The sequence below is a fragment of the Caloenas nicobarica genome, chromosome 1, assembly GCF_036013445.1.
Source record: "Caloenas nicobarica isolate bCalNic1 chromosome 1, bCalNic1.hap1, whole genome shotgun sequence".
Lineage (NCBI taxonomy): Eukaryota > Metazoa > Chordata > Aves > Columbiformes > Columbidae > Caloenas > Caloenas nicobarica.
In genome coordinates this window covers 104,571,515-104,598,779 of record NC_088245.1, presented here as the reverse complement: position 1 = coordinate 104,598,779, position 27,265 = coordinate 104,571,515, and positions in this window count along the sequence as shown.

Sequence of the window (27,265 nt, the reverse complement as noted above, 5' to 3'; positions counted from 1 at the left end):
GGTTTTATATTCACTCATTTCCTTCAATAAATGACGAACTGAAATCATTAAATGACAGCACGACCATTTATTTTTAATACCAATGCTATAACAATAACAGGCATTAAAGAGAGAAACGGGACCAAATCCATCCTTTCCTCACCTTTTCAAAGGCAGCGTGTCAGTAGCACACAACTCACTACAGTCTGTACTGTCAAAACCCAGAAATTACAGCATTTCTCTCAAGTTCACATAAAAGTTCATGTCATCTCAGAGCCTTTCACAGCTTCCTCTGTCTCCTTAGCACAAAACACAGGAGTCCAATAGCAGATAACCAAGAAAAATGAAAGCCAAGTAGCAATTCAGTAAAGCCTGTCTGGTATCTACTTCAAAGAATACACTGCAGAGATAGAGGCTGTTAAACTCCATCATAGGCCGAGTAGCTTAAACATGCAATGCAGCACCCCAGAGTGATCAGAGCAATCTGCCCTTCCAGAAGGAATTTAATTATCCTACTTACTCTAGAGCAACTAATGGTTTCCTGTTTTGAGAAAGGCAAGCATGGGAGCCACAGTACAGAAAACCTTATTGAGTAAATCTTGCTGGGTTACTACATCACTCCCATTCTGTCTGCAGCTCCTGGGAGGTATGAGCAGGGGTACAACCTGGATGTCAAGAGAAGTGTTCGCCCCCTCTATGTGACACACATCAGACCACATCTAGATGCTGCATCCAGTTCTGGACCCCATAACGGGAAAGAAACTGTTTCCCTGTGATGACAGGGAGGCAGTGGAGCAGGTTGCCCTGAGAGGCTGTGCCATCTCCATCCTTGGAAGGTTTCAAGCTCCAGCTGGTCCAAGCCCCGAGTAGTCTGACCCCAGAGCCAGCCCTGTTTTGGGAGGAAAGAGGCCCACATCCCATCCCACTAGGATGGCCCTGGTCATAGGAAAGATGAGAGAAATTCAGAAGCTTTGCTGGCCGAACCACCATTGCTTGGACAGGGCAACACAGATGGTACGTCAGGTGCAGCGAGCTCCCGCCTCTCTGCTGGTTTTGGGTACCTATCTCCTACCTATCTCCTAGGAGAAAACTTCTCGGTCTTCAGACATGAAGAGATGCATGTGAGAAGGAAAAGTACTGCACAGTGAACTGAAAGGCTTTAAGTGACAAAATGTTTATTTTCTATATACTCCACAAAAGTTCTGAAGAAAAAAAGTTAATACAAACAGAATAAAACTCATTAACAAGTATTTTAAGCTAGAAAAGGACAAAGCAGTAACAGTGACAGTGTAGGTGTGTTTTACACAGAAATATCGAGAAGGACATTAACATTTTCACCTACTGAAAAGGAGATGCTGACAGAGAACAGAAAAATGCCCAAGTTGAGACCCTCAAATGCACTTTGGAGAACACTGAACAGGTAAATATGATTTTAAAAGCCAGGAGCTATTGGAAGTCATCTCATCTTAAAATAAAGCGAAATTACACAGGTTACTATTAGGGGAAAAAAAGTGTCAAACATTTTATTAGGCATGTTATATAATTAACATAATTATTACTCTGTAATTTATATTCGTATAATTAACTCTGTGGTTTGATATACATAGTCTTACATACATTCATCGAGTTGGCATTTTGATTGGTGAAAATGAAGTTTGACTACCTTTGGGAAGTGACAATGTTCTTGTTAAAGTTTTCTCATTGATTTTCTGTAAACATATAGTAGCAGTTTGCTGCTGCTCATATGTAAAAAGCCTATGCTTCTTTACTCAGTAGAACAATTAGTATGCTGTTGACATTTTCCAAGAGAGAAATACTGAAGTATTTTAAAGAAATACCAAAAACTAAAAATATACCATGTTGAACTAATAAAGAATAGGCTCATGTATTTTTAATTATATTGTTCCCATTACATAAGCCCAGAAATAGTTTCCATTTCCATATGCCTTCCAGGCAAAATGTTGAGCTGCTTTGAAAAATCCTCATTTATTTGATAGCCTGAGATTTTCAGTTAGAAAAAAATTTAAAATTTAAAAACTTTGAAAATTCTGGCTAAAAATTCCCATAGAAATCTGTACAAAACTTTAATTGTGCATGCATAGGTGTGTGTATGCAAGAAGAGAATTACACTTTATCAGAAAAATAACCACTTCTCTAGCAAAGAGCAGCGATCTCCAGGTTGGTTTCACTTAAAAATTCACTAGGACAAATAACACCGAATTAATCACTGAAATATCATCACATTCCTTTAGCACTGAGAGTTCCATGGAAACAAAAAACCAAAAGAACAGTTTCGATTCTTATTTCATATCATAGTGTGTTTCAAGCACAGGTATTTCACAGTTCTAAGAGCACAAAAGTCTGACGAAAATTTTTGGATGAGAAAGCAAAGGATGGAGTAGTGAAAATGAGAAGGACAATTCAGTCGTACCAAGAAATCCAGATCGCTTAGTCATTTTGGCCATTCAAACAAAGCTTTTTAAACAGCTGACTGAAATCTTAAGTTATGTACGCAAGCTAACACATTCAAGGAGAGCGAATAGAAGTCCAACATACAGAACAGTTCTAGAAAAAGGTTTTCTCCAGGCAGCAGCACAGGACCCCATCTGGTGTCTCCCCACAAAACAGGCCCCACCAACGCCAACCGCACGGCCCGGGTGCAGAGACAGGGAAGAGCGACCCAATTGCCAGAGGGAAGCGGGGAGATCAATGCCAAAATGTGGGGCTCATCTTGCATCTTCATATTGCAATGGACACAGCAGAGAGCCACAAACCATACCTGGAGAAAAAGAGAGACAGGACTGGTCCAGGAGACTTGGACTTCCTGACTGGATATGCCAACAAGAGGAAGACCTCCATGACTCGAATGCAAAGAGGTAATACCAGGTCCAGAAAAGGCTCTTCACTCTCACAGTGCAAGACAAGAGCCAAAAGTTTACACTAAGGTCAGACAAATTCATGTAAAGGAAGGAGAGAAGGTATTTGCATCCATATATAAAATGAGAGTAAAAGCAGGGGAAGAACCTTGCCACCTCCCAAGGATGTGGGGGACAAACACAGTTCTGAACCAGACAGGTCTCAGTCATACAAGTGAGGGGTCATGGCCAGGGAATAGCCTGTTCAAACAGCCTGTTAAACAGCAAGCAGGAGATCAAAATGCAAGGTCCAAAGGTCCCTTCGGGCTTCAGACAGCAGACGAAGTAAGAGTGCTTGACATGTCTCATTCCAAAATGAGGCTAATTGTGACGGCTGTGCAGAAGCACATGTCTGATTGCAATCAGTGCCGAGACACCAAGGCCACCTGGGTACAACAGCCTGACGTAGACGGCACGACGACAGCTAATCAAGACACATTGGGACTTTTCGTGTTCTGCGACACCAGCATTCTGCAACGGATCATATTGCTTGGAACAGCCCCCCATTGGTGGCTTTCTGTTAACAGCTATATTTTGAAAATGATTAGTTAACCAGTTTTCAGTTCATTTTGTGCCACATGACTGTTAAGGTGATGATCTCAAATACTGGTAGTTCTAAGTACAGGTTTGATAAAAATCTGTAACAAATGGGGTCACTTTAGTACTTACCGATATGATTTTTTTTAAGTTGAAGAAAGGTAATTGGTTTTTTTTTTTTTTTTTTCCTTGTATTCCCAATATTAAAAATACGATTTTACCAGAACAGCTTAAACAGTCACAAAAGCTCCTCAGACAACTTTGGAAAAAAAAAAAATGACTATTTGACTATTTTATTACTTAAGTGATTTTAAAACAACTAATCTGTAGTCCATGCAGTGCAATAGCATGTTACTTATTTTACTGAAAACACAGAACAATTTTCTGGAACAGACAAGTGCCTGATTATCTCTTTCTCAGGCTGATTTGGTCTCATTCAGCTTTGAACACTTATTGCAAGCAGCAGGTCCCATCACGCTGTTATTACTACCTTAGCTGTTGTAGCTCAACTGAATGGCCTTGCCATGCAGCTACTGGGCTTCTTTTTTTCCCACAATTTAGAGACCTCGAAAGCAAAAGGTGGATTAAAGTGACCACACTTCACCCATCAGGTAACTCATGCATTACCTCACAGCAGTACCAATAAGTAAATTATCTTTGCTGAGTTGCTGTGATTTGGCGAAACAGCAGAATATGACAAACTTTCAATGTTCCAGTCCCACTGGATGGTCCTCACCAGAGTAAATTGAAAGACGAACACCATATATCGCCATAGGGGTCAGGACATCATGCAGTAACTTTGGAGAAGTCTCCCCACCTAGACAAGGCCCCTCTATTGTGTTGGGTTCCCCACCTGCGGGCTCCTGATCTCCCTATGGCTCCTTCCTCAGCTGGCCCCAGCTTCTTTAGCTCTTCACAGAAAACGATTCCAATGTTCAGCAAAATAAAACATCATAAAATCTGCTTCTCTGGGCAAAGAGTTCTTCTAACAACTTGATTCTGCAGCCATGTCCCCTTTCAAATAATCCCTCCAGGTACATGTATGCTTTAAAGCACATTACACAGACTGAATGTGTACTCACAACAATCACTCTTTATATTAGAGAGCATCAGATGCATACAAGCATATTAACAAAGAAGAAAAAAAACCACCAACAAAACACTGTAAAACAACCAACAGACCATTCATACAGCCTAGCTTTCCCTCCCTTTAAATGAGTCATTTTAAAATGCGACCAAGTTATATTTTGCTTGGAAATCAACAGACGCTGCAGTAGCAATTTTCCAGTTCTCTCCACTCCATACTCAAACAAAACCAAACAAAACAAGACTTTTCACAGTCTCAGTCACTTTCCAGCAAAGAGAACAACAAATCAAGGGCCCAAACAACCAAAAATTAAAAAAAAAAAAAAGAACATGTAAGCAGACACACAATCTGCATGTAAGAAATCCTGGTGCTAACAAGGCTGTGCCAAAGCAAATTGTCCCGATTTTATTAGAGCTTTCACGGAACTCTATCTGCATACAGACTGAAGGGAAGAGGCATCATTTCTATAGCACATGGCATCCTGCTGAACATTAATCACCATTACCCACTTAGATACTGCAATATGCAAGACTGATTGCTGTTCCACAACTGTTCCACAGCCCTCTCAAGCATGCCAGCCCTCAATGCTACCGTACTCCTCCCCACTTTCTTACAAGGAAGTTAAAGGAAAACATTGCATTTTTCTGCCCCAAAAGGAAAGACAACTCAAGTGTCAGAAGGCAAGACGAGTGGCACATAATTTTTGAATTATCACTACTCAATAGCAGTTGAGCCAAGAGGTCATTTCAGGATTTTTTTTAGTATTTTTCTTGTATTTATTCATTTACCTAAATATACAAAAAAGCTGAAATCATTAGAAAATAACCATTCCTATCCATGTACTTTATATAGGTGGTCTTGTATTCTGCTTGGTTTCTATTTCGGGCTTTCTTTTTTTCTTTTTTCTTTTTTTTTACTTTCCTTTTTTCTTCCTCTTTTTAAGAATATAGAAAGTTGTTTTTACAAAGAGGAGAAATTTGATTCTGATTGTCTGACATCAGCTTGTACTATCAAAAACTTTTAATAGGCAACTTTTAAAGTAGAAAACTTTTAAAATACTGATAAATACAAATGTTTTTCTTCTTGTTTTATATTCATGTGTATGCTGAACATCATTAAACCAAATCAGTAATCGAGGATGTCTAAATGCATTAACAGTTCCTTATTACAGCATCTGGCAGTCCTTTTAAGCAGTAAGTGCCAGAGTTCATGAGATATTTTGTGTATCTTGTAGGGTCAGGCATTTCTTCCTCAATTAGTCAGTTTTGAAGAATAACATGAAAAAGTACAAATTGTACACAAAATACTCAATTAATACAGCAATCTGTTGATAACAAAATGTGGGTTTACTTGGTATGTAGCTTAGTTAATTATGGTTTTTTTCACCACTTTCATTTATAAGTAAAAACCTCAGTATTATGATTAATACATTTGTCATTTATCAGCATTTCATAAGATGTGGGACTCTATAGCCCATGTCTGCACTACTCTGAGTATACAATACACATCTGTGCTCGGGGTATCTGCACTGGTATGTGAGTTGATAAACTTCATAAACTACCTGAAGTCCTGCTGGCCCTCAGGGGCTGGGGAACATTTTTTTTCTCTGAAAGAATGGAGGATAAACTGCATGGAAAATAAAAACTTGCTCATTGCACACCATTTCCCAGTCCTACGTGAATATATTTGGGTTTTTTTACTTTTGAATTCACGATGGATTCAGCCTAGAACTAATTGAATCTTTTGTCTGTCTCTGTGAACTTCTGTTGCTTTATTCCCCAGTGCCACAGAATTTTAAAAGATCTCAGTGGATGTTTTGCAAGATGTTTCTTGAGCCTGAAGTGAGAAATTCTGCTAAATACTTGGCCATGGGTGACAGGAAGAACAACAGTTGCCAGAGGAGATCAAGAAAGAATATCAAACACAATATTGCAGCCTTTTTTTCCTCTCTCTTTCTCTCTCCCTCTTGAAGGGAAAAGATCTCCCTGAAACCTCTTCAATGAAAGCTTAGTATATTTGCTGGAGCTAACTTTGGAGAGTAGGGGCAGTCTCCAGCCGCTTCCCAGCTGTGGTTTGACACGCTGTGGCTGTGTGTGAAGTTCTCCCTTCGACAAAAGAAAACAAATCTCCGCAGCCGGCTCTACTATGGCAGAACATACACCTTGCTCATCACTGAGAGAGCTACTAAAACTGGACAGAAACGCGTACAACTGAATTCTGAAATAAGACGGAGTCACCAGAGGGCTAGCCATTGATTGCTGAAGCAGAAACTATGATTTTGTATAGTGTATGTACGAGGTCTCCTACCAGCACACACATTGGGCAAGAGGCAGAGAACTACCTTAAAATCAGTTCCTGCGCTACCCGCAGTGGGGAGGCAGCAAATTTCTAACATGAGAGTAATGTTGGAGGTGAAACGCTCCATTAAAACAAATGAAGATCTACCCCAAAGTGAACTTTTAACCACGACATGTAAAATTTAGGCAAAATAAGTTCATTCTTCCTGAAGGCACGGGAAAAGAACCAAAACAGTTTTAAGGATGCACAATTTACAGGCAAATAGTCTAACTGTGACATCTTATTTCTTTAAAAAAACTGAAACCACAAAATTTGCAGAACACAAACATGGTAAAATAAAACTACAGATGTCAATCAATATTTTTGATAATTCCTCTACTCCATGAAGCTTTATCTTACGCTGACACACGTTGTCTCATTATTTAATTAACAGCATTAGTTTTAATTACTAATTGTTCTATAGAGGTTAGTAGAAACATGAGAACAGACTAATAAGTAATATAGACACTTGAGTATTTAGATCCTAAGATTAATGACACTCATTGATGGTTCATATGAAAACACATTTTTTAAATTAGCATTAATAAAATTATTTTCCTATATTAATAAAATTATTGCAATACCTCTAGTGTATGCCAAATAGAAGCACTTCAGTAGGTGCAACAGTCAAGCACAATGATTGTAATAGTTTTTTCTACACCAATGTTAAAATATACCTTCATGAACATGGTGTCATCGGCAGCACTCTACCTCCACAACTTGCATACAGAAAGTTACCCCCCAAAAACGTTACTAAGTCAGAAAAGTGCATCTATTTTACTGGTTTTAGAAAGGACCTCATTGAAGCAGACATAACAACCCCTTAGTAATATAAAAGTTCTAAATGAATAACTCAAAATTCAGATGAAGGCAGAAAATCATAGGCTGAAAGATCATCTTTGAACCCTCCTTCCCATTCTTTCATTTTAAAATTTTTAGTAACCTAAAATAAAATAAATATTCTCTGCAAGAAGCAGCTTTCAGAAAAGCTTCCAGTTAATGACTGGAAAGTGAAAAGTCAGTATTTTTCCTTTGGTCACATAAAACGAAGAAAGGTTTCCTTTTTTTCTCCCTCACAGTTTTCTTGTTTTCTCTAGCTTTTGGGCAGCATATGTCATTTTAATGGGCAAAAGTTGAGAATATTGGTAAAAAATGCAAAGGAACTTCCAGAAAGTTAATAATGTTATCTGGCCTGTTGTATTTTCCAGGATAGAGTCAAGATAAACAAACAAACAACAACAACAAAAAATTTTAAAAACCCATGTTTCCCTAAGCAATATGTTTTCAAAGCACTGAAAAAGACTCGCTTCAAATAGAAAAATGATTTAATCGCTTTGACCTTTTTTTTTTTTTTTTTAAATACTGAACTTAGAGTATTTTTGATTTTTCCATGTTTGGTTTTTTTTTGGCAGAGGGGAAAACCATATGAAAATTAACCAAATTTATTTATTAACCATGAAGCAATCAAAAGTAGCTTGAACAAGCTGTTTCTGCTAACCACTAAACATGAGGAATGTCAGTTGGTTGGGGTTTTTTTAGGCAGTGAGGTCATGGTGAGGACATAAAGACAAAATGAGCAGTAAAGAATCACTTCTGAAATCTGTAGTCTGTAGTAAATGGAAGGATTTTTCTAAGCTATTGATAATCTTGCAAGACAAAAGTCTCTTGTTTTTTTTTTTTTTAAGAAAACAGAATATGTAAAAATAAGAGCACACTTCACTCTAGAGTAACTAATGCTACTATTATTAATATAATTGTACTAATACAAGAAATATCTTTCTTTTCCCACTAATCATTCTTCCTAAGTTCACAAATACATCCTAAGTTGTTACAAGTTTTGTTTGCAAACTTTGGCTTTTCTCTTTGTCTTTATTTTAATTGAAAATAATCTACGTTGAAAAAGACAATACCAGACTGGTTAAAGAAATCATTCACAGAGAAACCATCCCATGCAAAAATGGAGAAAAAAAAATACAAACCTTTCAAGACTCATTTTTTCTTCTCATTCTACTTCTTTTTAATCTTTTCTCTTTAAAGTAACACTTAATACAAAGCATACAAAAAGAGTATTTCTTAATACTTAAAGAGCATGGCTATATAGTACATTTAACTAGTCCCTCAGGGGGACTAGTTTTCTATGCAAAAAACTGGGCACCTGAAGAGAACTGTTCCATCTCCCTTCCTACCCCCACATGCCCCTGCCTGAAACACACATGCTCCATTTCAGCAATTCTTCCAATGACACCTTCAGAACGTGGATATCACAGGAGTCCATAAATTCCTTCACCAGAAGTGTTCATGGTGCTTTGGGTGCTCAACCAGCACTGAGCACAAAAGCACCAAACCAGCTCCACTGGTTGTGGAGGAGCCTCTACCTGCACCTGCTGTGAGTGGATTCGCCCCTCTCAGCATCTTCTGAAAGCACATCCTTAGGCCATTTCAGGCACGGAACAAAACACAGCTCTCTATGCTCGCTGTGCAAACTTCAACCTGCTTATCCAAAGTGTTAAAACGTAAAAGCAGAAGCAAAGGATCCGTAGAGTGCTATTCAAAAGCGGAAAAATGTTTTAGAGCTGCAAGGGGGAGGGTTGCAATTACTCTTGCTGTACTCTCTCCCTCCATACATGTCCTAGCCCTGTATTTAATATTCACAGTATGAGTACTTCATATCCATATCCGTATCTCACCCAGGTGAGGTGTGCCCCGCCTCATTCTGCAGGTCAGAAGCGCGGGCTTCATGCACTGACCTGAAATAGCTGCAGATGTGACAAGATCAAGGAGGCCATACACATCTGAAAGTCAAACGCTCTATCCCAGACTTGTCTTGGTACCAAAAGCTCTGACCTGAATTGCTGCTTCCAGTTCTCTTCACTTAGGCTCTGAAGGAAGGATGAGATCAATCTCTGATAGCTCTTGCATCCCCCTGTCCCTCAGGGTCTGCACCACAGGCAACAACATGCTTTGGAGGCTCCATCAACTCATAAAAGGGACTCCGAGATCATTGTCTTTACTGACTCCAGCCTCGCTGGCTGTGCAGAGACCAGCCAGTGTTCATGAAACCATCCAAAATGTAGCCCTGAGCCCTTGTTAGGGTTGGGCCCTCTTTAAACTTGGATCAGGACTTGCCTCTACCCTACCAGATGTCTAAGAGAGACCATAACTGGGAAACAAAGAGGTGGCTGGCTCTTGCAGATACACCAAAGAGACAGAGCATAACAGTCGGTGAACCTCTGGCTAAGCGGGCAACGTGGATATCATAACCATTTGGTTGTATTTATTTCCTTTGGGAGGCGTTCATTTAGTCAAAATTATATAGGTTTTAAATGTGTGCCCTCAATGAGAAAGAAGGGTGTTGTACCACACTGCCAAAATGCAATTCCCTTTCTCTAATCTATTTGGAAAATATTTAACTTCATTTCAACGTGCAATTAGATTAGGTTCTTATTGGACTATTAAAATCTTCAGAATAATCATCCATCTAAAGCTATTCTACAGCTTGAATTACTGGTATTTTCTATTTTTATATAATGTATTTGGTAAGAACCCAAATAGCTTTTGATTTTTTTATGTAGCTGCCAAATCATAATACAGTAGGTCAGAGAATGCCTGAAGCAAAATATAATCCATGATATACAGGCTTTTTTTTTCCCCTTTTCTCTTACAGGCCCGGGTAATGGATGGGCACAAGCAGTTCCACATGCTGTTCTGCATCACAGGATTTAGTCAGAATTAGCTCACTGAAATAATTAGTTATTTTCCATATTCATAATGATTAATGAAGGCAGGAAAGGTAAGATATCTAAACTAGGCTAGAGAAGACAATAGAAGACAGAGCTTCTGTATCTTGCTGTAGGGGAAAAATACCTATTTTCTAGATACTCTTCAAAATATATTTTAATATTATTGCAGACTTAAAAGCTACATCAGCATATGAATTTATGCATACATGCACTCCATGTTATTCCTCTTCAAAATGCATTAGGTGGCATTAGAAACAAGTGAGAACTCAAACAATGCTGATGTGAGTAGCCCAAGGAAGAGACTGGAGAGTACAAATATTTGGTTTGGTATTGCTGGCTTATAGAAGTCATCGTGCAGCAACCCAATTCCTCTTGTGCACTTTAAAATTAGTGTTTTCAGCTCTGCATTCATATCATCCAGATGTTCTCTGAGTTCTTGTTTTCAAAGGATGTTGCTTCTTACAGCTCCGCTCTTCATTCAGAAAAACTGGGAAAATAAAGTCACGAGGCGCCCAGTGACTACTCCAGCACAAAGATCATCATTTGCCCAGTAAAATGACTAAAATTCCAGAGTTTCAAATGTGGTAACACATATGAAAAAGGATATGAACCAAGAAAAATCAGATGTAATTCTACAGTGGCTGGAATTCATAATTCCTTTTGTAAGGAACAGGCAGTTCTACTCCAGTGTTTGGAACAGAAAGGTCTTAATTTCCCAAATTTTATTGTACACAGTGGCCATCTCTTACATATCTCCATTTCCAACTGATATGATATTCATTTTCAGAATGATAAATGTATTTATCAAAAAAAAAAAAAAAAAATCCTTCTAGGAGCCAGAGAAGGTTCAAAGTCGGTTGCTACTACTGACTTCACTACTGTTAATTTTATTTGGGAGGCACTTAGATACAATGTCAGGCAGATAACAAGAACAAATGAAAACAAAATTATACTCTGCACTTTGGCTGTACAGTACAGCAAATGCCCTGACCCTTTTGGGATGTACAGCAAAACCATGAGAACTGGAGAATTTAGTATTATACATAGGATCCTACCAAATGAACATGTAATTATTAATATTGTGTACTTGTACTATATGTTTACAACATGATGTCAAACATCTACCCAAGAAAAGTGCTGAAACTGGCGTGTCACTTCAAAAAATAAAAACAGACAACAAAAGAAAACCAACCCAGTACAAGAAACCAAGATGGACTACACTGTTCCAGATTATTCACCCGCAAATTTGGAGGTCTGAAATCATTAATCTCAAACTGAGATTAATCACATGATTTTTCTTTGTGAATACTGAAAGCAGCCATGTACATCTGAAGCTAAAATACTGAACAGAAGTTCCCAGAAATAACACTATTTATTTTTATGTTATACAAGTAAAAATCGTCATACACCAAAAAACTGTGAACTAAAAAAAACCCTTCATGTAGCAGAAGATCCCATATTAAATTTCTTCCCAAAGCCAAGGAGATTTAGAATCCTTAGTGACCCTCAGACATTTATAACATTTCTGAGTCTTACTTAGGACCTATGACATTATTAACAGAAGTGATGAAAGCTATATAATTCACCTGGCCAAGTGGTTAATTTGAATAGGAAAAGCAGAAAACTGACATAGCCTCCAGTAGCATTTCTACATGAAAAACCTATGCTTAAAATCAAATTAGATCTTTGCTTTCCTAAATCCAGATACTTAATGAGCATATGACTCCTTGAAACTTCCTTGCAAGTTGTTGTATCGGCCATTGCTCTGTGTGAGCCAGTTTTAGTAATAGTTTATTTAGCAGTTTTCAAAATACAACAATTGATTAGCTACTCAATTTTGGATCGATACTCAAAAATACAAGATAATGTTTTAATTTTTGTTTACATCTGAAATATGAAAAACTGAAAAAAATTCTGCTTTTCAGAAGGGGCTTCTACAAAAGCAGACTGATAACTCTGATTTTCAAACTTGACAATGTTCTCTCTCCATGAGCAAGTGCAGCAACTAAAAAGCAACTACTCCAAATCAGAACCACTGTGATCCGACAATTTTTAGCTTTGCAAAATAAGTTGATTCATAAAGAAATTACACCAAAATTACATAAACTGCCACTGAAATAGGTATTAGCTGTCAGCCGCCTTTGACATATGAGCAGAGTGATCAAGAGTATTATCAACACGTTGTCTGAGCTGCTGTATGAGCTTTAGAAATTCTCCCATTAGACATAGAGCTCAGAAAATAAACAGAGACAAAGTAAAGCACCATGTTTTTGCAGCTGTTTTGGACTTCAGTCATCATGCATCGATAATACATCTGGACAAATACATTTATAATTCCCAGTTAACTTTCAGGCCAGGTCCTGGGTCTATTTTAGGAATATCAGTCCTGCAGTCAAAAGTATAATTATGCTTCATGCAGATACGCCCAATATATAAACGCTTCCTAGACATGTACAGCCTTGGTCTCATGGTGCAAGGATGGGTGGTACAGCAAAACTACATACAAGCGGTGTATATTCATGTTCCACATTTCCCTTCAGTGTTCTAGAAACAAAGACCAAGAGAAAAAAAACCATTCCTGAAGTCACCGAATTAATTACAGAGATACACAGTGTATCTGGTCAGTGCACATGCATCACACCTTCGAGTCCAGGTGCATAAATTGCACATGCAAAGCTCAGGCAACATGCCCACCACATCCCTACACATTTGGCTTCTTGCTATATTGCTCATATGCTCCTCTAGCCTCTACAATAATCCCATACCTGTAACAAGCAGCACATAAATGGTAGCAGCATATGATTTTGCAACCAACTACACTTACTATCAAACAAGCTAACTAGTTCAGTGGTATTTCAGTTTAGGCATACCCTAAAATGAGCAATTCAGATATTGTTTGTTCCTCAGCTATTAAACATAGCTTCAGAAAATTCCAAGAAATACAACTGCCTAGCTAATAAAAACTAAATTATTACTGATGGGATTCAACATAAAATTTGCATAAACACTAATGAAAGCTAGAACAGTAAACAGGCTCCATGCATAGTGATGAGATTAAACAAGAAATCTGATAAACTGATTGGAAATTCTGCAGTTTGATTAATCTTTTAAAGAAGCAGTGAAAATCTCTTTTTATTGCTTTCACAATATACCCAATCATTTCATGTGCACAAAGACAGCTTTTTGTGAAGATAGGAGCGGGAGTTTGAAAGAAAAATAAGCAGGGCACTAAAAATTTGATTACAAGCATGCAAGCACACACACAGAGAGCGCTCTGTGAAGACAGATCTGAAACATGAAAGAGGACAAAAAGACGGTGACACATTTACTTTCAGACTATCTCCTTAGTCTCTCAAAGATAAAGTATATAAAAATACCGCTACTGACCATCACTCAATGGAACAAAACCACTCTCTTTGCTGCAGACCGTGAGACTGAGCAGCAGCACAGCAAAATGCAGTCAAGCTTGGAATTACATGTGTTTTCATCAGGTTCCCTGCATCAAGGCAGTACTTATCAAATGGGCCACACTTTCAGGACTTTAGACCCTTATCTAATGTTTGCTGACAGAAGAGATGAGAAAACATGGGCAACACTTGCAGCTTGTCAAACCACCTGTACTAAAAGTATCCATGTCTCAAGTAAAAAGAAGTGATTGTAAATTTTTCAAATTATAGCTCAGGTGTAAAAATACTGAGCTGCTTTATTCCAGCTTAAGTGAGAACAGTGACTGGAGATCCACATGCAAAGCCTAGATCCTAAGGCAAAAAATACACTCCTATAGGGGATGCATATTGATTCTGACAGAGTAACCATCCTTTTGTATGAAATTTTAAAGCTTTTTAAAAGATCCAGAGTGAAGGAGCTCTTTTTCCAGTCATCTGCGATATCTAGGATGGTGACATCATACAAAAAACCCACCAAGTGCTCAATGAAAGCATTCAGCTGAATGAAGACCAGTTTCCTAGAACTTTTTGCATCACACTAGAACCAAACTGTGTCCAGATCCCCTATGTCTCTGAGACTGCAAAGAATCAAAGAAGTGCTGGCTGGAACAAACTTCTGCCCAGTCTGCTACCAAGAGGGAACTGTTGCTAACAGCAGATCAAGTCAGCCACAGCTCTGTACCAATGAGTCTCAAAAACCTCTGAGGACAGAGACTAACCACTTCTGTGGGCAACCTCTTCCAGTGCTGCCCTGCCCCTGCAGATAGAAATTCCTCCCTACCATTCAATCCCAAGTTAAAATTTGTGCCATTACATCCCCTTTTTGCCATCTGCCACTACTGAACAGAGATCAGCTTCAACATCTTTGTAAATGCCCTTGAAGAACTTTTAGGCTGCTACTGGACTGTCCTTCAGATCTGTCTTTTCTAGACCATGCAAGCCGAGCTCTTTCAGCCTCTCCTTTGCAGCCACATTCTTTAAGACCCTCACCATTTTGCTAGGCCTCCTAATAGTCCCTCTCCAAAAGTACTACCTACCTCTTCAAGTGGGAGGCATCCAAAACTGAATGGAGTATTCCAGACAGCTTCACAAACACTAAATAGAGGAAATAAAAACTTTCCTTGAAGTGCTGCTTCTAGTGTAGCCTGGTGTCCGATTTACCTTATTTACAATTAGAGAAAATTCATGGCTCATACTCAGTTCAACATAACACATGATGTTAACTTGCACCAGGTGCTGAACTTAGTATTTCTCCCAAGTCAACTTCAAGTGGTTTCTGCTGTTCTAGTCTTCAAGAGTTTTTGAGCTCCCTCTGAATTGAAGCTCTACCACCCAGCATGTCAGACAATGTAATTTAGCCTATCTGCAAATTTGCACAAAATGCATCTTGCTTCATGACGTAGGCTGTTGATGAAAACCCTAATAGTGTCACCCTCAGTACCAACCCCTCAAGTACCCTGCTTGTTGAGGACCACCAACTGGATGTAAAGCATCGCTAATCCGTCAGCAGCTAATCTTCAACCCATCTAAAATTCCACTGGCCTAACTCATACTTCTTCAGCTTCCAAATGAAACCTCTGTGGGAGACAGTGACAAAAGTCCTACTGAATTCAAGGCATCCACTGCTCTCCCTCACCCCTGTAGCAAATCATGTCATCCAAGGCAGCAATGAGTCAAGCACAATTTGCCCTTGCTAAATCCATGCTGACTGTTTCTGTCTTCTTGTTCTTCATGTGTGTGGAAATGAGGATATACTCCATGATCTTTCCAGGTCATGAGCTGAAGCTGACTGGCCTATAGTTGCTCAGATGCTCCTTCCTGCCTTTCTTAGAGACAAGTAAATGTCAGCCTTTTTCCATTTATTTTGGACCTCCCCCAAATGCACAGTTTTTCTGTAGTGGTCTCAATCTGCCAGCTCTTTCATCACCCTCAGCAGCTCCCACCTAGTCCCACTAATCTGAATACATCCAGCTTCTCCAAGTGGCCCCTAACCTGTTGCTCTCCAGCTGTTGGCTGTGCCTGTCGTTCTCAAAAAATGCTGTCACATACATAGGCAGGGAAACAGGCTTTTCCCTGAGGCAAATAAAGCATTCAGTGTTTCTATTTTTCTGTACCACCACATACTAGCTTGTGTCTCTCCCCTAATTGCCAATGAATTTACAGCTTTCCTGAACTTCCCTTTGCTATCGATCTACTTTAAGAATCCCTTCTTGTTACTTTAGCTAGCTTTTGCTCTAACTGTAACTGGACTCTATTTTTTTTCCTGGATTTCATTCCTATCCAAACAAACTATGCTTTTGTACTCCTCCTCCGTTACCTGTCCTTGTTTTTGTATGCTCCACTTTTTGCATGCTGCCTTTCTGAGTTTCAGTTCCCAAAGCGGTTCCTTGCCTAGTCAAGTGGGCCTTCTTTATAAGCCCCCAGTCATCTTTTCCTGAGCTCTCAGTTTATGTGGAAGAACTGAGGAGCCTGGCACTCAGGCACCTGTCCTTCTCACCTCTGCCCTCAGAGCCCTACAGCCACTTTCAATCTGCTGACGGCTTTTCCTGGCAGCTTCACTGATGCCTGCCTGGAGGAGCTGCCAGAGAAGCAGTCAGAGAGCCAGAGAAGCCATGGCATCCTCTCTGCAACACCACGGACCCACGCTCCAGGCAAGCAGCAAAACTTCCCGGGTGACCGATCTGGCTGGCAAACAGGATGTTCTGTTCCACACTGGGCGAAGTCACAAAGCACCAACGCTTGCCATGGCATCTTCATAGGATGGGTCTGAATTCGGTAACGCAAGGTGTCCAGCGTACAGTCCCGCCGCCAGCTGGTATCAGCCACACTCCTCTGCTCACGAAGCTCAGGCAAGCAGCCACAAACAGAGACGGAGCCTTCTGTGTGTGCATCTGCCAACCTCCCCCCAGCCCAACGCTTAAAAACTGGTAGGGGACACGTACCAAGGTTAATTTAACCCGATAGCGGGGAAAGAGCGAGCGAGCACTGCAAGCTGGGGCTAATCCAGCCCCGTGTGGGCACCGGCTGGCCAGCCACATGGCAGCTGCCCGGGGCCACGGGCAAGTGCCTACTGCCCCTCTGCTACCCGAGAAGGTCACAGACAAGTGCTAGGGAAGGGAGTACAGGTCCTCTTGGCTAAAGGCTGTGGTAGACTATTTTAGGACCGCTGAGATCACCACCCATCTGGCCAGCTTGAAAAACATTCGACAGTGAGTAAAAATGTGTGACAGGCAAAGAAACAGGCAGCAAAGTTATGTAAGCTTTTTTTTTTTTCCCTTTGGAAACCAGGCTAAGAAGTCACCCCTACACATGCATACATCCTCCATATCAGCAAACCTTTATTTTACTTGCCAAACGTGAATATCGCCATTTTTCTCCATGCCTTTCTCCTCTAAACCCTGCATGGCACTATGGAGATTATATAGTCTGACCATGCTCTTTTTGTTTCTACACAACAGAGGAAAGATACAGGATGTTTCCACAACACAATATTTTCCCTAACTCCCTTCTTCTGACACATTGCTATTAAAAAAAAAAAAAAAAAAAATCAGGATGTTTTATGCCTAAACACAGAAGATGAAGCAGGTGCTAAAAACACAAGTCTTCCTGCTTGACAGTTTTATCTATTACTTGGTTCCATCAAGAAATTATCTAAATGGCCCAACCACATTAAAAAGTTATTGCGGATTCACTACCATAATCTTGAAAATGTAGCCATTCGGAATGTAGCATACTTTCCCCACATTAGGAGGGTTACAAAAATTAATTTAATACTCCCCTCTACCAATCCTAAATGATTCAATAATCCATTATTTGGGAAATTAACATCTTCCATATTCCTTAAAGTAGATTAAATCCAAGATACAACTTACAGTAAAATGAAGAACAAAAATGAAAAATAATAAAGCTTGAGTCAAATCTACTGATTGGCATTTTAGCTGTAATATAAAATAAAACAAATCTAAAGCAGACCTTTGTGGGATTTAGGCAACTGATGTAATACAAGCAAATTATATTGATTTTTTTTCCCCTCAACAGCTATGATTTAGGTAATGAAAAGAGAACACCAAACAGTATTAAGAAAAAAGCCTGCATGTTCAAGTCAGGTTGGTCCGTACAGTTCTTTTTTTAAATAAAATTCAAGGAACACTAATTACTTTTTCCTTCAGTACTCATTATCACATTTGTCATGCTTGCTGAAATTCTAGCTAACAACTGAAGGTTTAGGGTCATAATTTCTGACTTGTTGATTATTGCAAGCCAATGACTGAGACTTAGTTTTAATAGATGCCACAAAGCTAACTAACTTCAATCAGACTCTCTTAAAAGTCACCACAAAAAGCCTTTGTGTTGCTGAAGCCAGAAAATAATAAATTTGAGGAATAGAAGGTAACAGCACAACATTATTTAATGCACTACAGGGTGAGAGGGAGAACATAAACCAACCTGTCATTGACCAAGAAGCTGGACATAAAACATGTTTTTCCTGACAAGTCTAATTGTCAAATTGCAGCTCATCATTCTGTTTTGGAAGTGGCGAGATTGCCTGCCCTAAGCAATGGTAACTAGCTAGATGCACAGAGAAGCTGCAAGTCCAGTAACATTTTATCCAAAACCAGAGTCATACTTGAGATGTAAACATTAAATTAATCATTCAGATTGCAAGAAGGCAGAAGTTCAAAGAAAGGATGGGCAAATCTGCCTTTCAGGCCCACTTTCCTGGAGTGGAGTGGCAAAGTGATGTTAGTCTAAATAGAAACCACAGTAAAAATAATGAAATAAACTATTGCTGTCTTCTTTAAAAAGGGAATTGACTTCTATGAATTAATAGGCAGAAAATTACTAAACAATCAGGCTTTATCACTAACCTTTTCCCTATCCTCTAGAGAAGAAATCCTTTGATTGAAACATTTTTGGCAGGTGAACCTAAGCAAACTAGGTTGTATTCTTTCCAAATCTATCCTAACACAGGCTCTTTGACACAAGACTGCATTTTCAGACCTCTGATGTGAAAAGAATATTAGTCTTTGCAGTTTGAAAACAAACACACAAAACCCCAAAAACCCAAAACACAACAACAAAAACAAACAAAACCCAACACCACCACAACCAATCTATGCAGACTATACAACTAAACGTGAGAAACGTTATCCCTTCATTCTGCAAGCACCTCTGGAAATAGTTCTTCAAACTACTACACAGACTAAGGAATATTGCAGTGATTAAGCAGAAACACAGTCCTTCCCTATCAAAAGACAGTCCTCTTTTTATCTTTCTGGGAGTATTCTCATAAAGGCATATTTGGGAGCACTAGCAGTCTCAATGATTGCATACTGGGTCTGCAACATCACAGCACACCAACATAAAACACTGTAAATCATAAAAAAAAAAAGAAAAGAAAAGAAAAAAAAAATTTCTTTGCTCTAAAGCTGCATTGCTGGCACTACTAAACTCACCCTGGCTGCCATCTAGATATTTCAATATCATTCTAAGAATGGGTGATCCAAATTCTTCTGCTTCTGCATCCACCTGTTTCAGTGTTCCACCAGTAACAGAAATGCTACCACAAACTACTCCTACGGATGCTGTAAGGACTCCACTTGTCCACATTTCAGATTTCTGCGTAAGGTGAAGCACTTCTGTGAGTATGAAAGAACACCTAAATACTTTCCACAGAACAGTGCTGTCTCAGTATGCATGTTGGAGATGGGCTTACAGAAAGAGCCCCCCTCCCAAAAAAAAAAAGAGGTGGAGGTAATGTATTTTAAGCACTCTAATTTCAGTAACCATTGTATTTCTTCTGTTCAACTGAAGTTTATGGTAGAATGAATCTTATAATCCGTAAATGGTAATTATGATTCTTAAAAGACTGCCTTTTTTCACAAGGGCTTCAGAAGCTGCTAAGAGGAGATGTCAAGCAGGTAGGCAGACCTTTTTTTGCCACACAATATAAATGTTGCTTAAATCAGTCTTGTAGGAAAAGGAAATAACTGCCACTTTACTATGTAAATATCACCGTGTTCAAATACCACCATTCCCTGGAATAAGGACAAAGGTTTTTTTAAAAAAATAAAATAAATAAAATTATTCTAAGGTTTGGATTTGTAAGACTTACCTATTTTTCAAAATCTATTCTATTTTTTTTCACTGTTATATTTGTTTCCACTTTTGGAGATGGCTTTTATAAGTATAATTTCAATTGCCTAAAGTTCTTCTATAATTAATTCTTGTCTATTAATAAAGGGGAAAGCCGCAGCCTCTAGGTTAACAGATTCCTCACCAAGTGCAACACCATGGTCAGGGTGGTCTCCATGATTTCAAATGGTTTTCCTTCACTAAGCTGCAAAGCTTTAGACATGAAGGAGCAAGCCTGGTAAAATCTGCCTGGCAAGCATTGGCCGGGGGTTCTAGCAAGCAGCAAGAGAAGGCGGAGACACAGAGATAGCTCTTCTGAACAGCAAAAGCCTAGTAAGATACTACCGGATGAGGACATCCAGCTTTAAATAATCAAAACAACAAGAGATAAACAGACTTTCAGAACTACTTCTGGAACCATCTTCTTTTTGCCCAGTGAAGTATTTTAACCTTCTGAAATAAGGAGGTTTTTGATTCTTCTGTGCTGTTTGCTAAAACATAGGTGAAACTGAATAGGAAAAAGAAAAAAAAAAAGCTTATCTAGACTTTTTCATTTGTTATTCCTCGCAAATTCTTTTATGCCCTGTAGATGCCTCCCATTTTCCCAGACCTCTCCTCTTTAGTATTCTTCTCACACTTCATTCTTCATCAACTTTTGGTGCTGCTCAAGCCCCCAGAGCCACAACAGAAACAGCAAACCCGGACCTCCCTCCCTCACACACAAACCCAATCTCTCAAATGGATCCTATTGCTTGTCCCTCCCAGCTATTTTTCTCTTCTGTCATTGTCACAGCTGTGACCCCAACACCTAGTCTGTATGTTTGTCTCACCACCAGCAGCCAGGATGGCGCAGAAAGACGCCATTTCATCAAAAGAAAGGAGCACACAGAAAAACTCGAAGGCTGCATAGGGAAGCAACTAACCCCACCTCACACTCCACCCTCAAAAGCTTCCCACTCACACCCAAAACCTAGCACTCTGCTGACCTGTTTCCCCATCTGAGGAGGCTGCTTCTACAACCAAAACACAACAACACTGCCCACAAACGTGCAGGGAACAAACACCACGTGAGCCTATGTGTGTCTCTAGTAAGCTCCCCCTAGGGTGGTGAGTGCTATCAGGTAAAAGCAACTTTAAGTCACACTTTTTGGGTCGGAGCTGTTTGGGTTTTTTTGGCACGACATGGCTACAGTGCACTGCTTGGAGTCCCGGCAAAAAACAAGGCGTAGGCCTGCGCGCTGCTGCTCCATACTGCAGGCCGTCAGAGGCAGAGCCATTGTGGTAAGGGTGGTTGTTAACTTGACACCGTGACAGGCCTGCTTTAGATTCAGCAAAAAGTCCTACAGGTAAAAACAAACAAACAAAACCTCCCCCCACACAATAGTAAAGTTTCAAAAAAAAAAAAAAAAAAAAAAGATACATGAGCATGTATGTCCTTAAAGAAGAAATTAATTAGTAAACTGGAGTACACAGTCAAAATGCAAGACACTGTTTGCAGTGTTTAACAATGAGAAATATTTAATTAGCAGTTGTTCTTACAGTCTGAAGCTAAAGATTTGTTATTCTGAAATGCCTTCACTGTCAGTGGTTCCTAACTAAATGGAGGCAGAATAGCAGCAGGCTTCAAACTAAGTAGATCTGACTGTAGGTTCTGTGTACGCACCCAGAAAGGTGATGCAATCTAGACTTACACATCAACATCTCTGAGACACATAAAGCATGACATGTTGTACAAGCACAATCTTAATGCAGTGTGAGGCAAAGGTGCAAACAGAAATGTAGCTGTGGACTTAAACATTAAGAGAGATATTTGTATGCAAAGATAAATTATGCCTCATGATGTGTACAAAGCACACACCCATAGAATTGAAAGCTTATTAGGATTAAAATTTCTTCAGATATTTGGTTTTGAACTAGATTTATGACAAGAGATAAATGGCAAAGTATGCAAATCATTTCAGTCACCTGGCAGGTAGGGAAATTTGCTGCAGGGAATAAACAGGTAATAAATAAATAAATAGAGAATCTGCTGTCAGGCTCCGAGAGGAAGGCTACAAGAAAATGAGCTCTCTTCCCTCCAGCAGAGGTTACAGCAGTCAATTGGAATTATTAGTATCATTCTTGTAACGTGAGAACAAGCCAAGCTGCCAAGTAATAGCTACACCGCAATAGTACTTCAGATACTAGCTTTAGTAATAATACAGACGAAAATTTCTTTTAAAGAAAAGGACATTGATTTCTATCCAAAAAAACCCCACCAAACAACAACTAGTCAATTCTTCTCTCACTATGTTTTTTTTGTTTCTTCTGGAACTCAGTGCATCTTGTTTCAAAAGATCTCTGGCAGCCCTGCAACCTGATGCAGGGCTTTTCTCTACAGTGAAAATCCTGTCACCACGTAAGTCACCAGTATTACACAATAGCTTCCTAGAAACTGTAGCCCTTTTTTTTTTTTTTTTTCCTTCTGGTCAAATGAAATTGTCTACTGATTACAAATTCATTGATAGAAACTAGGTGAAGTTAAACACAGAGTAAAAGGATGCTGAAGGTTTAACATCCACAAATACCTTTTCCCACTGATCAAATGCCTGAGCTCACGGCTCCTGAAGATACTGCTGGTTACTACACTCATTTCTGCCCACAGAACATCCAACAAACAAAAATAAGGCACATTTTCTATTTTTGTTTGTCCATATAACAAAGGCTTAACCTAATGGATTTTATTCTTATGATCTGTTTTGAAACTGATGGTAAGTACAAATACTCATCTTAGAAGGCAATGCTGTACATGCAAAATGCTGATTTACTGCAATGATAAATCTCTGTGTCTGTTTTTTCTCAGATGACACCTTTATTCAAACTACAGAATCATTATGATATGGTATAAAAGCCACCTCTCCCCAGACATGTCTTGCTCAAGTTGTTCATGTGTTTTTTGACAAAGAAAAAACCAACCAACCAAAATCCATCCCCTAAACCAGATTATACCAAACTTAGTTCCTCAAGTAGGGGGAGGAAAACATTTGCAGATCCAAATGTGGAAGATGTTCTAAATATCCGCTGGCTTCAGCTGGGTAACTCGACAGACCATAACTCCCAAATAAATAGGTGAGCTGAGTGGTCCCCACCAGGTATAAAGTGCTCCTTCCACATCCATTGTTTCAAAGTATTTAGTTGTAGCACCAAGGTTTTTCAGAAGGCAAATTTAGGATACACATTCTGGTAGGAAGTGAGAAGCAACAGTATCTAGTCACTTGCATTGGCAACACTAGGTTGTAAATCTGACACTGGGTGGCATGTGATGGAAGAAAAAGGACATCTGAAATGCTGCAATACTACTACTGCTATGAAGTCTGTGGAAAATTAATAACTCCTTGGACTGGAATGATGAAGAGAAACTCCTCTACGTATCTTTTTTCCGCATGCATACACCTTGTAGTGACAGAGATTTGACTTCTTCAATAATTTCAAATTTTCATTTTACTTTTTGTTTGTTTGTTTTCTCGTTGTTGTGGTTTTTTTGTTTTTTTGGGTTTTTTTTACAGAAAGAGGAACATTTGGTCCATCAGTATATTTGGACTTGCAGCCTATAATACTTCTTTGCTCTAAGCATTCATCCAAGCAGCTGGCTACTGCCTTCCAGATTTTGAATTTATGATGAGAACAAATAGTTTTTCAATGTTATTTAAAAGGTGTACAGGTAATTATTAAATGACCAGTTTATCTGGTCTCTTCTCACTACTGGAGGCACCACCACCACCCAACAACCACCTCAGCTGCAAAGCAACATAGCTACTTGCATCGAAGACCATCTCCAACTATTCTTTTGTCCAGGAGACATTCAGTAATTTATCCATCCAGGTCACACCCTGCACATTAGTCTCACCTCTGAATACCTCTCCAGCCAGGCCACCAGCTGGCAGAGGCTTGTGAGCAGAGCTCGAATTAAAAGGACAAGCCAGATGTCAGAGTGAACAACTGCTTAGTGACGGCAAAACCGTGGTAGGAAGAGACATCTCACAGAAGTCTTGTCTTAAATTTCAATAACACATGGCCATGAGCCCCAGGCACACTGCATGATGCAGGAAATGAAATCTCTAGTTACGGTGAAAGAACAAGAGACACAGGGCTGTCCACAATGTGACACTACACTTACCTCTTCCTGCTAACAGGATTTGCGATTTTTTTTTTTTCCTTTTTGCCTTTCAAGTCCAGATGCTCACAATTTTAGCAGCACAGGAAGCACAACCCATTGTGCAGCACGTTCCCCAAAGTCCGTTCCCCCAGCAGGAACTGGGCACCTTGTCCCTGCCCACACACCCAGCTCCTCACGTCCCTGGGGACCAGGAGGCATCGCTTCTCAACCTTCTTGCCCTCAACCTACCCCTTGAGTCCCCTCAATGGCAACACCTGCCAAATCCCTGTCAAACCACAGCAAGGGGGTTGAAATTTGGCTTTTGGCAGGGAGGTTGAGTGCTCGAGCGGCTGTTCTCAGCTTTGGGGAAAAAGCAGGTTACTGGTCAGAAGCCATGTGCATCCCTGATTCTGATCTACCATCAGATGGGCCAAACTGGCCAGGAACACAGCAGTGTCCAGAATGTGCTGGATGCCCTGTAACTTAACACAAAGCCATATATTTAAAATAAAAATCAAATTAAATTTAAAAAAATTTAAAATAATTGTGCCATCACTAAAGAATATATTGCAAAGATGTTATATCCGTATGAAATACAACATGACTATGAAGGGCTTCTTTATTACGGTTGTTTTGGTATCGCTTTGAAACTGAAAACCAAATCAATTTATACAAAAATATTACCCAATTACGCTTGCTGCCAATGACTCCATCTGCATGAGAAATTCGAACACAATTGAGGGTGAAACCATGCAGTCTCGGACATAAAACTCTGGAAAATTATTTATCTGCACTAAGGGGGCCACAAAGATGCACTTCAGTTGCTGAAGACAAACCAACTGTCACAAGTAATGTTAAGTAGTACTAAAAGTTTGTGTGAAAGTAGAAGAGACCAAAGTCATACTGTAGCCTTTATCCAGCTGAGTTAAATGTAACTCCGCCCCTCACAATACAATTTCTCTTTGCAAATGTCCACCTAAACCAACCACCACTCAGCCAAGGTGTCCTTTCAGAAGCTTGACATGCAGAGTGTCCTTTCTGCAATCCTACTTCCAACACATGCCCACACCCACCACTCCTTTTCCTCCCCTCTGTTTGTGCTTTTTAAATAGGCAAGGAATTTTAAACTACTTAGAGCAAAGATTGTTTTGTTTGTTTATTTAAATAACCCAGGCTTTCAATGCTCTTGCACACTCTCTTTCAAATACATTCTCAGTATGGAGAAGGATGTTACAGACAAGACAGCAGTCTCAAAAAAAAAAAATAATAATACCTTTATTCTATTTTCCCCCCCACTTGATCTCACATCTGCACTATCTCCTCCTTATTCTGAAATCCAAGCAAATCCAGCAACAAAAGTAGACGTCTCTTAACGTCTCTTAGAAATCCTAAGTGCTTCTTACATATTTCACTTGAATGCTGCCCTCAGAGAGCCTGTGGGAGTTATTCAGAAAAGCAGCCTTTGGCTTAGTGATGCTTGTCCCCTTTAGCTTGATCTATCACTGACAAAGAAAAAGAGGTTCTTCCAAGGAGTGGGATGCAGCAGCTGCTCTCCAGCTTGGGCAGTGAACTCCCTTTTTCAAGAGCCATTTTCTCCCCCTTAACTGCAGGACGTGCATGGAGAACGGTCTCTGGAGGCCTTTCTGTGCATTAGACCCTTCTTACCTGCTGCTTATAACTCCTCACAAATTTCTAGGCACACTCTCCTAACACCTCCCTACCTAAATCCATCACTCAGCTCCTGCTCTCTAAATCTAGCAGGTTAACAACTGTGAGAGGCCTCCCCTCTAAATATATTTAGTTTACCTAAATGATACTTACTCATTGGTGTCATATGCAAGTCTGCTATTATTGGATAGCTTGCTACTAACAGAAAGATAAGGAAGCTTTTCATAATGTAGTTAAATCACAGAGGAGATGGGTAAACATAAATAAATTAAAAGAAGTTTGTGACAGAGTCTGTCGGAGGGCATCTTAAATGGAGATTGTATGCTGAACTTTGGCAGCACTTGTTAGCAAGATGCCCATGCTGCAATGTATTACAGTGTGCTTTTTAAATTACATAATGCACTCACTAGCTAGTAAGAGAAGCAGAGTATGTCTAAGCCTGTTATCAGAGTCTATTCTGTCTGTAAAGTCATTATCACTCATCCCCATACTGCTGAGTTTCACTAAAGAAACCATTCCAAAAGAAGTCCAGGTTCACAGGATGTGCCAGTAAGTCTCGGGTACAAGTTGCTGGACAAACTGGATGAATTTCCACTGTATTCATACCCTGTAGGAAAACACATTTTCAAGCTGGACCCAGAGTCATGGGTCAGTGCCAGAACGCAGCACATTAAAGGACTGTAAAGCCAAAAATAAAAGCCCTTTGGATAAGAGACAGCTGCAAGAATTGCTGCAAAGTGATATGAGAAAGACCAGTTGGCCATTGATTTACATGACAGCACCACGAGGACTGATGGCAATAAGAACAAACAATGGTAAACAAATTCCTACAAAAGAAGCTCTGTTGGACTCGACATTTTGAAGTTTCTTCATTTAGCCATATTATACACTTTGACAAGGGTGACAAACCCCAATGAACAGGCAGAGCTGTTTCACTCTGTGGCTTCCTTGCACACCGCTCTGAACAAAGCTCCTCTGCCACCCTTGGTTTAAAGGCAAAATTTCACTGCTGAACGTGAAAGTTTGCTGAACTCTGCCCTTTGAGACAACAAACAAGGAAATGAATAATTTATTTTAGCTTTCTTCTGAAATACCCTAGAGGTCAAGAGATCTTCCTTCTCTCACCCTACTCCAGTGACAACCTTCTCATGAGAACTCCTCTCTAGATTGAGTTATTCATCTGGGTAAAACCAGCTTGCACTTTTTTTTTTTTAGCAATAAATACCAGTTTTCAACTCGTGATAGCAAGTTCTGTGCCTTTCCTTTCTGTATGATAAGAAATGACA